We start from the raw sequence: 19,033 nt of genomic DNA on the forward strand, positions 1-19,033 counted from the left end.
GACCTATTATATGACAAAAGCATTTGTTCAACTATGTTCATAGCAGCATTATTTGTAATAGCCAGAACCTGGAAACAACCTAGATGTCCTTCAATGGAAGAATGGATGAAGAAAGTGTGGAATATATATACATTAGGGTACTACTCTGCCATAAAAAACAATGACTTCTCTAATTTTGCATGTAAATGGATGGAAATAGAAAACACTATCCTGAGTGAGGTAACCCAGACCCAAAAAGAGGATCATGGGATGTATTCACTCATAATTGGTTTCTAGCCATAAATATAGGTCATTGAGTCTATAATTTGTGATCCTAAGAAGGTGAACCCAAAGAAAAACATATAGTTATTATCCCTGCTATGGGAAATAGACAAGATTGCTGGGCAAAAAACTGGGATCTTGGGGGTGGGGTGGGATGGGAGTAAGGGGAGATGGGGAGAGAAAAGTGAGAAGGGGAAGATGGGGGAAATGGGGGGAACTTGGGGAAACGGATGATTGGGGATAAAACAAGGTTGGATAGAGGAGCAGGGAATCACATAACTTAATTAAGGGAACCACCTTAGGGTTGGTAAGAGACATGAACCTAGAGTGGCTCCCAGGTGCGCAGGGCAATGTCCCCAGTAGGTTCCTTGGGCAGCTGAGGATAGGGAACCTGAAATGACCCTATCCTATAGCCATACTGATGAATATCTTGCATATCACCATAGAACCTTCATATAGCAATGGATGGAGATAGAGACAGAGACCCACACTGGAGCACTGGACTAAGCTACCAAAGTCCCAATGAGGAGCAGAAGGAGGGAGAACATGAGCATGGAAGTCAGGACCACAAGAGGTGCACCCACCCACTGAGACAGTGGGCTGATCTATTGGGAGCTAACCAAGGCCAGCTAGACTGTGACTGAAAAAGCATGGGATAAAATGGACTCTCTGAACATGGCGGACAATGAGGGCTGATGAGAAGCCAAGGACAATGGCATGGGGTTTTGTTCCTTCTTCATGTTCTGGCTTTGTGGGAGCCTAGCCAGTTTGGATGTTCACATTCCTACACCTGGATGGAGGGGAGAAGACCCTGGACTTTCCACAGGGCAGGGAACCCTGACTGCTCTTTGGACTGGAGAGGGAGGGGGAGAGGAGTGGGGGGAGGGGGAGAGGGGCGGGAGGAGGGGAAGGAAATGGGAGTCTGGGAGGAAGCAGGAATTTTTTTTCAATAAAAAAAAGAAAGAAAATGAGCTTTAGAAGTCCACTGAACCTCAGCTACCTCACCTAAAAATGAGTTTCTAATTTACTAGTTAGTTGGAAAAACTAAATGCTCTCATGTGCATAAAATGCTTAGAACAGTGCCTACCTACCACACAGTAAATGCTTGCTTAGTACTTGCTACCTATTATCCTGCTCTTTCTCTTCCTTACACACTGACTTCACCTTTCTCTCTGTGTAGTAAGGCCGGCTATGTAACATCGTTGGCATCAGCTTCCTGAACATCTTCCCTTTCACAGTGTGCTCCAATGTTTTATTTGTAGCTCTGACTTTGTGTTTATTGTGCTTTTTGCTTCCTGCAAAAGTGCAATGACTTACTATTGCAGTATTTAGAATTGTAAATTTCAAAATCTATAAATAAAAAGTTAAAATAAATTATTTTATAGGAAGTCAGTCCTGATTATAAATGCAGACTAATGACTTTTTCCTTTATACAAAAAAGACATGATTTGAAATAGTCCAAAATCTTTTCCTTGCAAATAATATTATACAGTATCTCAGTTTTTAATTGTTTTGAAATCAAGCATTATGAATTATTGAGAAAGACCAGAATAACTTAGTATATATAGATCTTGGGATATAATATAAAGATCTTATAAAATCTATCAATTTGGTTAATCATGTTTTAATATTTAAATATTTTATTCTATTTTTCCATCACCTAAATTAATAACACTTTCTATGCTGGGGTTTGTAGGGGTGACTGATTTCATGGATTTGTACATATTACTTAAGTGAACTACTACTGAACTCTACCTTCAGGATCACACAATACTATTTCAGTGTTTTCTCATTTACCCAGAAGTCAGTAACCTCAAGGTGACCACTGTATTCTAGAAATGGGGCTCTGAGATGGAAAAGGTCTCTGCAGAAGAAATCCACAAAAGTGATTCTGTTCTCAATGCGGCTTATCAAATCATAGTCTTATTATGGGCCAAGTTTACCCTGACCACATGTTCTGTTCAGAAAGTCTAGTGCTTTTCTATAAACTTACTGCTTTTCCTTTATAAACTGTGAGCACCTTGGGAATATAATTTTAGAATAAGCAAATATTGTTTCTACTTAAGCCTCCCCCTAACTTTTTTTCAAAATCAACTGAATAATCGTACCTGAAATAATTGCAACTGTGGCATTTGCCTTATAGTGCTTTTATTTCTTGATTTACTTTACAATGAACAATTATAATTGAGAAAAATATTGTTTTAAAACTGTATAAAATAACAAGGGCCAAGAAAAGTCTTAAAACTGTAAGTGTGTTTTCTTTGGCTATAATGACTTAGCTTCCTGAATCACAAGTCTATCAGTTCCGTATTGAAGAATCTACAAGTCATTAATGACATCTGTCAGCAGCTGTAGTATTTCATTTTATATATAACTAGCCAAATAGTGTGTTGTGAGTAATATATCATGATGCATATTTAAGGTTTTCAAAATAGAGTCTTGAGCAATAGTAGCTAGTACCACAGCTACTATTAACAGTTAAGTTGAGGTGGTTATTTTCTGACATCTGTTTATCAAGTTTATAAGTGACTAATCGGTATTTGTATATTCTTTAAAATAAAACTTTATGATATAACATTGCTTAGTCTCTGCTTTAACACGTTGCTTTATATTGGGGGAATGCACTGTAGAATGGAAAGAAGAAAATGATATTCAAAGGTGGCTTTCTGTTTAAGAAAGAAAATCACAGAGAACAGCTCCCTAATTTCTCAGATCCCAATGACCGGAGAATAATTCTAACCAGCAGGGGGAGATAGGAAGGAGAGTAGTAAGACAAAGAACAGGCTACAGGCAAGAAAAGAAGTTATAATTATAGCTGGGAACACAGAATTCGCTAAAGGAAGTCTACTGTATAATTATATTCGAAAATTTAGCAAGATGCCCAGAGGCTGACTCGCAGCTGTCAGGGACTGGTAACTTTACTTCTGTTCATGCAACTACCACTTCAGCAACTAAATCTAGTATCTAGATGTATTACTAGAACTGAAACAGAGTAAAGGGATAGATCTTCTAAAAGATCTTATTTTCTGAAATAGGATAGAAGCATCTATTCCAACAAACTTTCTCACTTGAGCTGTCTTTTTAGGTTTCCCTCCTTCAAAACCTAAAAATTATGACAGAAAAACTATTAGCTATAGGCAGATCTCACCCCTAAATTCTGAGATTTAAATACAGTTCCAAATTCAGCATGCTTATAACAAATTCTACTTATCGTCATTAGTTCCAAATTTGCTTTCCCCAATCTTACTCTACTCTTATCTAGCTAATGGGACCATCACAATCTGTTAAGTCTGAAGCTCAAGACTTACCTTTGCTCATTCCCTGCCTTCCTGATGTCCTAGTCATTACTGACGGAAGCCACTAGATCTTACTAATTTTGTGTTAAATGCTGCCATCCATCAATGGAGGACATGCCAAAGGACTAACCCCATCTCGTCGAGTGTTCTAATTTAGAACCAGTTGCACAGCAGTTTGCAAGTGACAATAAGGACATTAGGGTGGGTCCTAGTCCATGAGTGATGCCTTATAAAAGGAAGAAGTGTAAACTCATATACCAAGGAAAATTGTAGGCAGAGAAACAAAAAGATGGCCATACGATGTAAAATATCATCCACAAATCAAGAGTATCAAGAATTCCCTGGGGCTGGAGAGATAGCTCAGAGGTTAAGAGCATTGCCTGCTCTTCCAAAGGTCCTGAGTTCAATTCCCAGCAACCACATGGTGGCTCACAACCATCTGTAATGGGTCTGGTGCCCTCTTTTGGCCTGCAGGCATACACACAGACAGAATATTGTATACAAAATAAATAAATAAACAAATAGATAGATAGATAGATAGATAAATAATTTTTTTTAAAAAAAGAATTACCCACAAACAAGAAAAGCTAGAAAAAGGCAAGCAAAGATCTGCCATAAATCTTTTGAACTAGGAGTATTTAGATCGGAGTTCATGTCCCCATTACCCACATAAAAGGTCTACAGTCCAGCGATGGGGGGAAAGAGGCAGAAGAATCTCAGGGAATTTCTGGCCAGTAAGTCCAGACAATTGATGAGCTCCAGGTTTAGTGAGAGATTAAACCTGTCTCCAAAAGTATAAGGTATAGAGCAATGAGGAAGATGCCTGACATCAGCTACTGGCCTCTACATATGTATGTGTACAAACACACTATCAGTCTAGGTCCTCACGGTAATGTTTAGTTTTTCAAAATTACTAACATAAACAAATTGATGTCTAGTAGTGTACACTAATTTGTTCCTTGTCTATAAAATTTCCAAACTTTCTTCCATTCCTGTAAAGACCATTAGGTACAAGAGCATCTGTGTCGTTATCAGGTTCCTAATGTTAAAGTCAGAAAAGGACTACCAGTTTCAGGCCTTTAAAAAAAAAAATAAGCCTAAGCATGGGAAACCAAGAATGGAAACTCTGACCAACACCAGAGGTCAAGACCATGTGAAAGTCTCAAAAGGAAATAAATCAAGGAAAGTTACCAGATCTTTGAGAAGTTCTCATCACTTGGGGAAAGAGGGATTTCCTAGATCCATAGGGTTCACTCTTTTATGAAGTGTCTTTTAGAAATAACATGAGCAAGAACAAAGATGTGATTTTATTTGGTTTTTGCTTTTTTCTAAGACAGGGACAGGGTTTCTATGCAACCACCCTGGCTGTCCTTGAACTCACTTTGTAGACCAGACTAGCCTCAAACTCACAGAGATTCCCCTACCTCTGCCTCCAAGTGCAGGGATTAAAGGCGTAAACCACCACACCCAAAAAGATGTGATTTCAAACCAATCAAGAACTACTCTTTGGTAAAATCATATTCAAGACATACAAACAAATGTTCTATTCTCTCAAAATTAAGGAATTCTATTTTAAAAACACCTTTTTAAAAATCTGTCTTATTCTTACACAAAGGACTTCCTATTCTCATTTGCCATCTTATTACATGTTTATAGAAAAAATTCTCTTTCTTTCTCTAACAGAGGGAAAAGTATAAATCATTCTTTAGAATCATCATGATGATATGAGTTTCAAAACTTTTGTCAAGAATCTCAAGTATGTAATCAACAAAAACTTCCAAATATACAAAGTTTTCTTTGAGTTCTCTTCAGTATTTTATTAAAGATATTTCTTAAAACTAGTCAAGTTGTTGTATTCAGAAAATTAAGAACAAATCAGTATACCACCAAGTGATAATACATACACACACACACAACCTCACAACAAAAGTCTTACCCTGTTATAATTCTAAATGAAAAAAAAAATAAGTATAGCCTTTCAATAATCAAGACCAGAAAAAATAAATAGGCTAATCAATAAGACAAATATTTCAAGATTTAAAACATATGGTGATTTAAAGATTTTAAATATGGTGACATTTAAAATGTAGAAGGGACATTTTTACCCTGATTTTTGTGGTACTCTGATTACCCTTTAAAGGTAATTTTCTTAAGAAAATTAACCTTTTCATTCAAATAAAAGCCCAAGAATTAGAGGACCCTAACAAAAATATTTGTTAAAATTATCACACACAAGAGTCTTAAGTAGGGTATCTATTGTGGAAAAAACATCATTGACTAAAAGCAACTTGTGTTTACTTCAGCTTACACTTCCAGTTAAAAATCCACTGTAGAAAAAAGTAAGAGCAGGGACTCCCACTGCAGAAACCTGGAGGCAGAAACTGAATCAGGGGCCAAAGAAGATGGTTGCTTACTTGTAGCGCGCGGAGATATAGCGAGCGGAGATGTAGCGTGCGCCATGGCGCTGTCATGTCATGGGCACGGAGCCTGGGCGCCATTTGCTGTTCCACGTCAAACTTGACAGACAACTTGTGCGCATGCACGCGAGCTCCCCCCCAGTGCGGGGAGTCTTTCGATCTGGCCATCTGATCTGGCCAATCATAATTTAGCACGATCACTCCATTCTGGCCTGAGCCATTGGGTTGATGACACGTCAGGGCTTTGTCTGGCACCGTATATATTCTTCTGCTTCACAGGGACGGGGTCTTTTGCCTCTCTACAACCTCAAGTGTAAGTGCTCCAATAAAGTGTGTTCTGAGAAGAATCCTGTTGTGGTCGTCTCTTCTGCTGGCAGGAGCGGCGTGCTGCACTTACTGGCTTACTCTTCACAACTGACTTCGCCTGTGCTCGTATACCAACCAGGACGGCAAACTCAAGATAGCAATACTGCAGTAAGATGGGCTCTCCCCTATCAAGATTTGCCAAAAGACAAATCTAGTGAATGTATTTTCTCAAATGAGGTTTCCTTTTCACAAATGACTCTAGCTTATGTCAAGTTGATCTAAAACTAGTCAGCACAGTCATTTACTGTGCAATTACTCTTACTTGAAATGTTCAGAGTATGTAAATGAATATATGTAGAACACAGATCAGGGGAAGGCTATCAAGTAACTAGTGATAGGGGTCTTCTTTGGGGGTAATCAAAATGTGTTGGAACTGAACAAATTTGATAAGTGCACAACACTACAAATACCACTGAACTCCTAAGTTTATCTTATGTGCATATTACCTGAATGAACAACAATTAGTAAATAAAAACAAAGCTATTTTCAGTAATAAGCATTATGAATCTGTGGACAGATGTTCTGTGCACACAAAGATCAACTCTGTAGTTTCTCTAATTTATCTAACTTCAATCTGATCATGAAAAAACATGAGACAATCCAAACTAAAATATATTTGCAAAATAACCAAATAATATTTTTTCAAAAGTTTCTAGAGCCCTCCATTGGCTCTTAAAACAGATACAGAACTACCAGAAGACCCTCGTGAAGCAGAAATGATATCTGTAATTTAAAACAATTATAGTATATTAATCTCTTAGCCATATAAAGCTATATTAAACACAGAGGAAATAGAATAAAAGGCATTATTTCAGCAACTCTGAAGTTGTTAAAAAAATAACAGGGATAAAGTAAAGGAGATATGAACAAGGAATAAATAATGCCTAGAACCCCATTTTTGTTACTTTCCTAAACACACATTAGGAAAATGCTGAAACAAAATTAAGAGAAGGCTATTCTAATGGCAGGAATTAATTCACAAAGTTTTCAACTAAATAATATGCATTCATTTGTAAACTACAGGGGTAGTTTTCTTGGTTAGGTCTGGATAATTGATTTATTCAGGCTGAGTAAAACAAACTCATATGGACACTTTCAACAAAACCTCTCAATTTAAAATAACCAAAGTCAAAGAAAAGGTTAAAAGGAAATGCTGGTACAATTCCTATAGGTAGCTTGAACAATTTAGCTTTAATACTGAGATGGGGAAAGCAAGCTTAACAGAACAATCATAGAAGAGAATTAAAAGTACAGCAAAAACAAAAATGAAAGTATTTGCCCATCAAGTAAGAGAAAAGATTCCCAGTCAAGAATAAGGCAGCTCTTCAAAACTATTAAATCACAGATGAAAAGTTGAGTCCCTGTGGTAGAAATTCTGAGAAGTCAGAAGCTCATTCATGCAGAGAAATCTTTCTCCAAGAACTCTGACCTGAGAACTCCAGCTGAACTGTTTTAGCAATTTTTGCTAGCTGTTGTAAAGTTTCTGATTTGAAGATGCCTTGCTGCCATGTGTTCTTTTGCTTAGAAGCCTCTCTCAGGGCATGTTTTGTGTTGCCTGGGACTACCAACTGGGAACTCAGGCTGGCTGCCTCCAGGGGCATCCCAAGTTGTTTCTGCTCAGTGTGGCAAGTCATCAATTTGATGATTTTTGCTATCTACTACTTGTAATTTGTTCTTTTACTCTTGCTTGATCTATTCTTAATAAACTTACTCATTCAAAAAAGAAAGCAAAGTTCAAACTATCACCTGTTTCAACACACATCCTTCCATCTCTCAGAACCTGAACCCCTCCAAACAACCCAGACTCCAGGACTGGCTCTGAGCCATTACATGCTGCAATATTATCATTCCTGCCAGTAACAGGGTCATAAACTTAGATTTAACTAATGACTGTCAAATGACTGTCATCTGCAGTGAGAGAAGAATTTGTATTTCTCTGTTGAAACTAAAAATGTTTATTACTGAAGCTGCTGAGGTAGCCATACTATAAATAAGAAAAAAAAAACTACCCTAAAAACAGAAAGAGAGAGGGGTCAAGCCAGCACCTTACTGCATCTGTTCTGGAAATAAATGTGACACTACTTCTGATTTGTACAGATTAACCTACAAAGTGTTTAAAGACCAAGTCCTAAAGGCTCCCCTACGGGGGAATTTACAATAGGAGAGAAATAAGCTTAACTCTGAAATAAGTCAGATTATTCAAAGAGTTACTTTACATAAATATGAAGCCATAATTTATAGATTCAATGCAATTCCCATCAAGGTCCCATCAAAATTCTTCACAGATCTTGAGAGGACAATAATCAATTTTATATGGAAAAAATAAAAAACCCAGGATATCCAAAACAATCCTATACAATAAAGGATCTTCTGGAGGCATTACCTTACTTCAAACTCTACTACAGAGCTACAGTGTTGAAAACAGTGTGGTATTGGCATAAAAACAGAGAAGTCGACCAATGGAATCGCATAGAAGACCCAGAATTTAATCCCCAAACCTATGAACACCTCATTTTCGACAAAGGAGCTAAAAGTATACAATGGAAGAAAGAAAGCATCTTCAACAAATGATGCTGGCACAACTGGATGTCAACCTGTAGAAGATTGAAATTAGACCCATATCTATCACCTTGCACAAAACTCAAGTCCAAATGGATCAAAGACCTCAATATCAGTCAGAACACACTGAACCTGATAGAAGAGAAAGTGGGAAGTACCCTACAACAGATGGGCACAGGAGATCGCTTCCTATGTATAACCCCAGCAGCACAGACACTAAGGGCAACATTGAATAAATGGGACCTACTAAAGCTGAGAAGCTTCTGTAAAGCAAAGGACACTGTCACTAAGACAAAAAGGCAACCTATTGACTGGGAGAAGATCTTCACCAACCCTGCAACAGACAAAGGTCTGATTTCCAAAATATATAGAGAACTCAAGAAACTAGACTTTAAAATGCTAATTAACCCAATTAAAAAATGGGGCACTGAACTGAACAGAGAATTCTCAAAAGAAGAAGTTCAAATGGCCAAAAGACACCTAAGGTCATGCTCAACCTCATTAGCAATCAGGGAAATGCAAATCAAAACAACTTTGAGATATCATCTTACACCTGTCAGAATGGCTAAAATCAAAAGCACCGATGATAGCCTTTGCTGGAGAGGTTGTGGAGGAAGGGGTACCCTCATCCATTGCTGGTGGGAATGCAATCTTGTGCAACCACTTTGGAAATCAGTGTTTCGGTTTCTCAGGAAATTCGGGATCAACCTACCCCTGGACCCAGCAATACCACTCTTGGGAATATACCCAAGAGATGCCCTATCATATGAGAAAAGCATTTGTTCAACTATGTTCATAGCAGTATTATTTGTAATAGCCAGAACCTGGAAACAACCTAGATGCCCTTCAATGGAAGAATGGATGAAGAAAGTGTGGAATATATACACATTAGAGTACTATGCTGCGGTAAAAAATAATGACTTCTCGAATTTTGCATGCAAATGGATGGAAATAGAAAACACCATCCTGAGCGAGGTAACACAGACCCAAAAAGATGAACATGGGATGTACTCACTCATAATTGGTTTCTAGCCACAAATAAAGGTCACGGAGTGTATACCTGGTGAACCTAAAGAAGCTAAACAAGAAGGTGAACCCAAGAAAAAACATATAGTTATTATCCTCTTGGCTAAGGGAAGTAGACAAAATTGCCGGGGAGAAAATTGAGACCTTGGGGGTGGGGTGGGTTGGGGATAAGGGGGGACGGAGAGAGAAAAGTGAGAAGGGGAGGATTGGGGGATCTTGGAGAAACAGGAAGATTGGGATAAAGGAAGGTTGGATAGGGGAGCAGGGAAGCACATATCTTAGTTAAGGGAGCCACCTTAGTGTTGGCAAGAGACTTGAACCTAGAGTGGCTCCCAGGAGCCCAAGGCGAAGTCCCCAGTTAGTCCCTTGGGAACCTGAGGATAGGGAACCTGAAATGACCCTATCCTATAGCAATACTGACGAATATCTTTCATATCACCATAGAACCTTCATCTGGTGATGGATGGAGATAGAGACAGAGACCCACACTGGAGCACTGGACTGAGCTCCCAAGGTCCCAATGAGGAGCAGATGGAGGGAGAACACGAGCAAGGATGTCAGGACCACGGGGGGTGCACCCACCCACTGAGACAGTGGGGCTGATCTATTGGGAGCTCACCAAGGCCAGCTGGACTGTGACTGAAAAAGCATGGGATAAAACCGGACTCTCTGATCATGGCGAACAATGAGGACTGATGAGAAGCCAAGGTCAATGGCAAGGGGTTTTGATCCTACTTCATGTTCCGGCTTGGTGGGAGCCTAGCCAGTTTGAATGTTCACCTTCCTAGACATGGACGGAGAGGGGAGGTCCTTGGACTTTCCACAGGGCAGGGAACCATGACTGCTCTTTGGATTGGAGAGGGAGGGGGAGAGGAGTGGGGGGAGGGGGAGAAGAGTGGGGGGAAGGGGGAGGGAAATGGGAGGCTGGGAGGAGGCGGAAACTTTTTTTTTCCCATTCTCAATAAAAGAAAAAAAAAAAGAAAAAAAAATATGAAGCAATAATTTAATTTAAAATAATCTAAAAGTAAACACTCTCTATAAGTTTTATTACAATTATTTATTATGAGCATCTGTGTTCATGCAAATGTGGTGATCAAAAGACAACGTAGATGGCCTGAGTTGGGTCTCCAGAACGCATTTGGTAGAGAGAGAACTGATTCATCTAAGTGCATTTATTCCTGAGCTCTCTTGACAGTCTAGGAAGTACTTCTGAAAAAGCTATTTGAAAGTAGGAAATGACTCTTCATATTTTATAAACAAATTATAACCTCTAGAAGTCTAATGTTAGCTTTCTTAAATCTACTATGAGTTAAACTAAAAAAATATAAGTAGTCATTTAATAGATAAATAATGAATTTGGGCTAGTTTTCCTTGATTATATAAAACTACTTACAATTCTAAATAAACAGAAATTGAACTGTAACCCAAGGGTAAGTTAATTTGTACAAATCTTGAATAATGTCAGATATGTTTCCAAAACAGATGCTTAGAGACTCTGCAAAGACATCCATTCAATCAGAAGCCAGATTAAAGTTTCATCTGGAACCAATGGTTCTGTGGTTCTATTAACAGTAACCCCAAGTCACCAAGGAGCATCCAACATTACAAAGTCTTTGGAGAGTCCTAGCTCTAAAACAAGAAATTAAGATCATAAAAATGATTTCATGTATGCATACAAAGATACAAAGTATTTGGTGGGTATTCAAGTGTTACTGCACTTTCTCACAGGAATAAAAATAAAATCATACATAACTTCACCAGGTGATTTTTTCAGCACCATACTCTGTTTAAAAACAGTTGCTGGACTTTGCGTAGTTATCTCAGTCTGACATGGAGAACCCAGCTCATTTGTAGCCTTTGTCTAGAATACCTCACCTGTATAGAATTATCACTTTTTTTTTTTTAAATCACAGGCATCATTACTTAAACCTGAAAAACTTAGTAAGGCATGTTAATAGCTGGAAATTATCACAACAAAGTAAAAGACTTTTAGAAAAGGAAGTCTCCTGGAAACTTCTCAAAGACCAGCATTTAGGGCAATAATTTTTAATGTTCAATTACATGAAGTGAACATGAATTGCTCATTTAAGACATTTTATAGCAACCCGCAAAATAATGAGCTTTTTGTCTCCATTAGTGTTGTTTTGTTTTGTGAGGGTTTCCTTCTAGAGCACCACAGGACCAATGTGGAAGATTGAATTTCACTTGTATACAAGCCTAACAAGTTATTTCAGGTTCACTTTTGTTTGAATGCCTTTAGACTATGGAAAAATATTTTCATGAATTATCTGGCCAGCACCAGAAGGCACCTGATGTTCAATTAAAGATTAGTAGGCTGATGTTTCTTAAACTGTAACATTCCTTGGTACGTAATAAAGGCAATTCAATGAACTGCATAGAGAATTTCTTTTAATATCTATAATTTAAGTAATTTTAAATATTCCATAATAAGTAAGGCATGTCACACAGAAAGCAGGATATTTGTAGTATGTGTTTATTCATACATGTATTATGTATAGATAGATAGGTAGACAGACAGATTGCTTATTTATAACCCCAGAATTTTAAATTCAAAATGCTCTGAAAAAACTAAACATTTTGAGGCCTAATATTTCCATCAAGAAGAAAATTCCATATCTATCATGTGAGAGGTTACAATTAAAATGTAGGTAACTAAAACAGCTGAACAAAATTATTTTCATATTATATTTATTACATCTATTGATGTGAGATTTCCCTCTGTATGCTGTGATTACCATTAATGAATAAAGAAACTGCTTTGGAAGTACAGCAGGGCAGAGCTTAGCTAGGCGGGGAAAACTAAACTGAATGCTGGGAGATGTAAGAGGGAGAGGCCCCTTGTTCTTCCCAGCCACCCAGCTAGCTTACACCCAAAATAACCACACAGAAACTGTATTAATTAAATCACTGCTTGGCCCATTAGCTCTACCTTCTTATTGACTAACTTTTACATCTTAAGTTAACCCATTCCTAGTTATCTGTGTATTGCCACATGGTTGTGGCTTACTGGCAAGGTTCTGCATCTGAGTCTGGTGGTGGACCATGGCAACTCTCTCTGACTCTGTCCTTCTTCCTCCCAGCATTCAGCTCCATCTTCCCCATCTACCTTAGTTCTGCCCTATCAACAGGCCAAAACAGTGTCTTTATTCATTGAACAAGAAAAGTAACACAGAGACAGTAAGACCTCCCACATCAGGGATAAAGAAGAGTGGAGTAAGAGAGAAGCCATGTAGTCCCACCTGAGACAGACACTGGAACTTTATCTGATAAGCCACAGCCTTACCAGATTAATGGAGATGAGTTATATTAATACGTAAAAGCTAGCCAATAAGAAGTTAGAGCTCATGGGCCAAGCAGTTATTTAAATAATATAGTTTCTGTGTGATTATTTCCGGGCTGAGCAGCCAGGAACCAACAAGCAGTCTCCTTCAACAGTGTATATGGAACATGAATAAATTTCATGTGTAAACTTGATTCCCACCACTAAAATATATTGTATGTATTAATTTTTCCAGGGACCACAAAATCTGAAATATAAACATACTTCTGGTCCCAAGAGAAATAGACTTTACATCTTTATATGGCATCTATATCTGGTCCCAGCAAGCTCACAGGAAGTGGCACACTATTAGAAGTGTGGCCTTGTTGGAAGAAGTGTGGTCTTCTTGGAGGAGGCTGGATGGCACACCTTTAATCTGGGCCACATTTTCTGTTGGAAGTATGTCACTGTGGGGGTGGGCTTTGGGGTATTTTATTCAAGCTTTACTTTGTATGACAGTCAGTCGACTTCCTGTTGCCTGTAACATGTAGGCACCATGTACCTGCATGCTGCCATGTCCACTGCCATGATGGACTAAACCTCTAAAACTACAAGCAAGCAACTACAATTAAATGTCTTCTTCATAAGAGCTGCTGTGGTCATGGTGTCTCCTCACAGCAATAGTAAACCCTAACTAAGACATATGGATATGAGTATGTGTGTACTAAATTGAGATTTAAATTTTCTTTTTCTAAAAGAATATTTTTATTTTATGGTTTTGTATGCACATGAGCAAAGGTCAGAAGACAACTTACAAGAATCAGTTCTTTCCTTCCACTGTGGGTCCTGGGGAGTGACCTCAGCTTAAGAAGTATGGTGTCAGACAATTTCACCAAATGACCATCTTACAGGCCCTTACAACTTATATCTGGCTAGGGATCATGAATATTATGACAGAAAAGATTCATATTAGGCCATTTCACAACCAGAGAGCCTAAGACTAAAAGTCACTGTACACTAAAAACAGTTTCCAAGTTCCTCCTTATGTACCTGGAATTGTTGATTTGGTGCACATTAAACTCTAAAAATCAAATACACAGAAAAAATTGAATATGTATCAAAACTAATATTTTAAGTCTTCAGTTATTTTATTTTCAATGTGTTTTTTAGATACTCAAACACCAAATTTAGATAAATTTTACATAGAATACATATTTGAGTAAATAATTAAAAGTGGCAATAACTCCCCCTCAAAAAAAAAAAAGACAAAACAATATCACTCAATTCATTAATTAAAAAAGTCAACATAAAAATAAAGAAAAAATATAGCATGTCAAGAGACAAAAAGTTGATTTCCTTAATATATGTTAGTGTTTGAATAAACATGAAAAAATACCTGAGGCAGCTATTAAGAGATAAATGATAAAATACACAGAGATAACAGCATTACAAAACAAACCTTAAACAGCTATCTTGTAACTGGAGGCTGGGAACGCAACTTCTAAACTTTGGCAGAAACTTTCAAAAGACTTATAATTGCCCTTTCATATAGTAATTATATTTCTAAAATGTACCCATGAAAATAAATATATACGAATTATTAAAAGTATTTTATACTGGTATTGCTAGTACACACCTTTAATCCCAACATTCAGAAGGTAGAGGCAGACAGATCTCAGTGAGTTTGAGGCCAAATTGGTATACATAATAAGTTAAAGCCAGCCCCGGTTACATAGTGAGACCCTGCCTCAAACAAATGAAAAAACAAAACAAAAAAATGTAAGCATGTATATTTAAATTTTATATAAATTTAAATTGTATATATGTAATATATATATGTATGTAATACAGAGACAGAGAGAGAGAGAGAGAGAGAGAGAGAGAGAGAGAGAGAGAGAGAGAGAGAGAGAGAGAGAGAGAGAGAGAGAGAGAGAGATTGGTTTTTTGAGACATAGTTTCTCTGTGTAACCTTGGCTGTCCTAGAACTCGCTCTGTAGCCCAACCTACCCTAAAACTCAAGAGATCCTCCTGCCTCTGACTCCTGAGTGCTAGGTAGGATTAAAGGTGAGTGGCGCCACTTCTTGGCTAGTGAAAAATTCTATAACTAAAATAGTAACCAACAAGAATTGTCCAGACAAACCTCTATTTATAACAAAATGCTATGTATTGATTTTCATTTCCTGCCTATAACATGATATGAAATGAACAACATAAATATGTTAATGTTCCATTTTCATATGGATTAATGTTTTATGAGAGTTAATCCCTCTTTACTGGTAAATAGTGTAATGTTTTTAGAATAAACTCACAAAACACTTTTTTCAAAACACATTTTAAACAAGAAATAAAATAAAAAGAATAATCAAAGAAGGACATGAAAGAAATAGGCAGAAACAGGTATAGGATACTCTCACTATATAAGTAAGCCATCTCCAGCCTCTAAACTGAAGAAATGACTCAAAAAGAATTTTTGAAAAGGAAAATGAAACAAGCTCCAGAATCTACTAGTGGTTTTCAGAGTAGGCAGCAGTCACAGACCTCATTTCTATGCACATTACAAAACAGCCAGGAGCAGCAGGGCCCCCGCAGGAAGTAGTGAAGGCATTCCCAACATCTATGCAGTTCCACTGCAATTGTCAACAAAAATGGCTACATGAGGTTCCCATAGTTGCAAAGGAACCAACATACAGTCAAGAAAAGAATAAACTCCTGTAAGAAAGGCAATGGAGAAAGATCTCTAGATTTAATTCTGCTACTAACTGGTCCATCATGTTAACTTATAGATGTGCATGTAATCTGGCATATTAATTTCAGTACTTAATTAACTATTCAGTATTTCAGTTCTATGTTCAATATTCATATATTTCTCTCTCTCCTACACTGCGTATGTGTGAGTGTGTCTGTGTGTAGTGCAGAAAAAATTAATTAAAACATTCACTTTTATAAAGTAGTCAAGAAATTTAAAAAGTAGAATGCAAACTTTAACAATACTTATGACTGTATACTTATAATAGTTAATTACCTAAATATACTTATTTTCTTTATTAAAAGGTCATATGAAATAGGCAACCAACTACACAATAGCACTAAAGACATTCCCTTGAAGTTATGTGAAATTTTTACCACTGAGACAGACCAATCAAAATTTCAAAGAACCATTCAATGTCTCCAATATCCTCTTCATCAAATAATTCCTCTATTCCAACAGATGTTACAAACAGTTCAGTCACAGAACGTTGTAGATGCTGCCCATCATTTACACTATAGAGCAAATACTAAATATGTTAACTTTTCATTTTGGAACAACAGCTTTCAAAGGTAAAGCATGAGGCATGCTATGGTGGCATAATATATGAAGTCTCGGGTCAAAGTAAAAGTAGTAGATTGAAGGGCAGTAGTCTGATGAAAGAATTGCAATTCACTTTTAAGAATGATAACGATTCAAAGTCAAATTATTTCAATTTCTTTCCAAGGAATCCATGGTGACTTTATTTTGCAATGACTGTCCTAAGTATGTACACCGAAACTTCTCGGCATACTCTGTATGTATATAAATATATATACGTGTACAGAATGTACACGTCATTTCATTTGTTCATAAACATACTGTATCAGTTATTGGTTTATAGTTATTAGTATTCAGTGAACTATGGCCTTCAAGATCCTTACTGACAGAGGAATTCTACTATCATCATTGTAAACTAACTTCTAACTACAGAGTAACAACACACTTAGTACCACCACTTCTTTCTCATTTTACTCTGCATGTGATTGTACTTCAAGCAGCTGCAGAAGGAACTAGGAATACTTAAAATGAATCGATATGACGTGATACATGAAACAAACTTAAGTCTTGCTTATGTGACAAATTTCTACGTATTAATCACCTCATCAAATATAAGTTGTAAGCAACAATTGCTAATTCAGAAATGTTTCTGAAAATTATATTTCTTTAAATTATACAGATATTCATCAACAGATCAACAGTAATGGAGCCTGAGGTGAGATTTTTAATATACTTAAAGCTTGCCTGTAATAACAAAGCAAGACTCTATCTCAAAACAATGTGAAAAACAAGTAAGTACAAATGTATAAAAAGAAACACAAATATTCTTCTTAGAGATATGCTGGGTTTTAATAGCAATTTTTAACAGGGACACTACTCATCTACATAAATGAAGTTAAAGTTTATAATTCTTTTCATGGAGAGAGGGTTATTTCAGTTTTCTTCGTATCCAAAAAGTTACTTATAGTTTTAAAAACATTTTTTTAAAGAAAATGTAATAACCAAGGCTAAAATATCAGAATTCTACAACTAAACCAGCTAAGTTCTTAATTGTAACAACAGATAGATATTCTGGTTAACCTAAATCAAAAGACAACATATTAACAAATAGCTAGACACAAGATAGCTCAAAACAACCAAGACAAGAATGGAGAAGCACATCTCTACAGTGACCAGGGATGGCAAATTAGAATGACATCTGCATCAAGAGCTACCAGCCAGAAAATAGTAACTCATTAACAGCAACCAAGTCTCATGTCCAGGCTCTTATTCACTCCTCACTAAGATGGTTGGTAAAGCCCGAGGACCTAGAAATCATACCAAAACCTACTTTGGGTAGTAGATAAATACTTTGGGTAGTAGATTGCTGCTGCAATGTCTTACTCCTATCTATGAAAGTTTCTGAATTCCTAAGGCATTTCTCTAACCTTATTTATCAGATTTGGTTAGGTATATGTCTAGGTAAATTTTTACCTTTTCTATACTAGTTCTATCAGCCAATACTAGACTGAGTTAATTTGGATGGGGTCTAGCAAGTTTCTTAATACACTGCAAGTATTGCCTCTTGCTTTATATTCTATCCATCTGCTAATTTGGTTTCTTGCTTGCCTTTTTTTGCTGCAGCTGTGCACCGGGTTAACTGTTTCAATGGTTTTCCTACAATAACTCACAAATTTTTTCCTGATCAGTGTGCTGTATGATTGGTTCTTTGTTCCTAAGATAATTATTTTACATTTGTCTACACTGAACTGCATTTGCCATCTGCTGGCCCAATCACCTAAACAATCCAAATCTTTTTGAATCTGATTGCATTGTTCCTCATTATTTCCCTTAGCTCCAATTTTAGGATCATCTGCAAACTCCAAGATCTTTTCTTTAAAGCTTGGACACATTTTATTTTAATAGAAAAGGGTTTTTTTTAAATGACCCTTTAGACACTCCAGCTGAAATCTTCTTCCAACTTGGTAAGTTTTCCATAAAGCTTATCCCAAGATACCATCCAATTATAGAGTCAAAATGTTTCCAGAAACAAAACAAAGTATGACCTGTTTCATCTTTCTCCATATTACCATGCTATTAAAGCACTTATGCCTGAATCCTCTTCAAAGTATAAATTATTTAAGGAATATAAAAGCTCTGTTCTCTACTATGAATGCTTACAGTATTTTATTTTGTAATGCCTATCCTAAGCATGAATGCCAAAACTTCTAGCCCTGCCCTGTGTATGTCATTTCACTTGTTCACAAACACACTTAAACCAACACAGCAACTATTAGCATTTGTTGCATTGCTGCCTTCTCACCTTGGTCCAAGTTCTTATCCTTGTTTCTTACTAACAAAAAATATTTAAGATAACGATTTCTGGAAATACATATATTCTAGTATCCAAACTACCTTTTATCTACTATTGACAACATGCTGACTCTAACATTTTTATACATCAGACTACCCAGAGTCCAGCTGATTATAAAACATCTTTCAATATACTATTTTTTTTCAGTGCTTTAAAACTGAAATACTGCATATAGACACTTATTCAACA

General features: G+C 36.8%; 1 protein-coding gene across 5 annotated transcripts in view; it reads right to left on the reverse strand.

Annotated features, from left to right (window-relative positions):
• The window catches only part of Tbc1d5 (TBC1 domain family member 5), a 429,722-nt gene that overhangs the window by 366,108 nt on the left and 44,581 nt on the right, over positions 1-19,033 (reverse strand). The window lies entirely within an intron of this gene.

This window comes from Alexandromys fortis, unplaced genomic scaffold (assembly GCF_014885135.2).
Source record: "Alexandromys fortis isolate MF-2015 unplaced genomic scaffold, M_Fortis_MF-2015_v1.1 scaffold_121, whole genome shotgun sequence".
NCBI classification, from domain to species: Eukaryota; Metazoa; Chordata; class Mammalia; order Rodentia; family Cricetidae; genus Alexandromys; species Alexandromys fortis.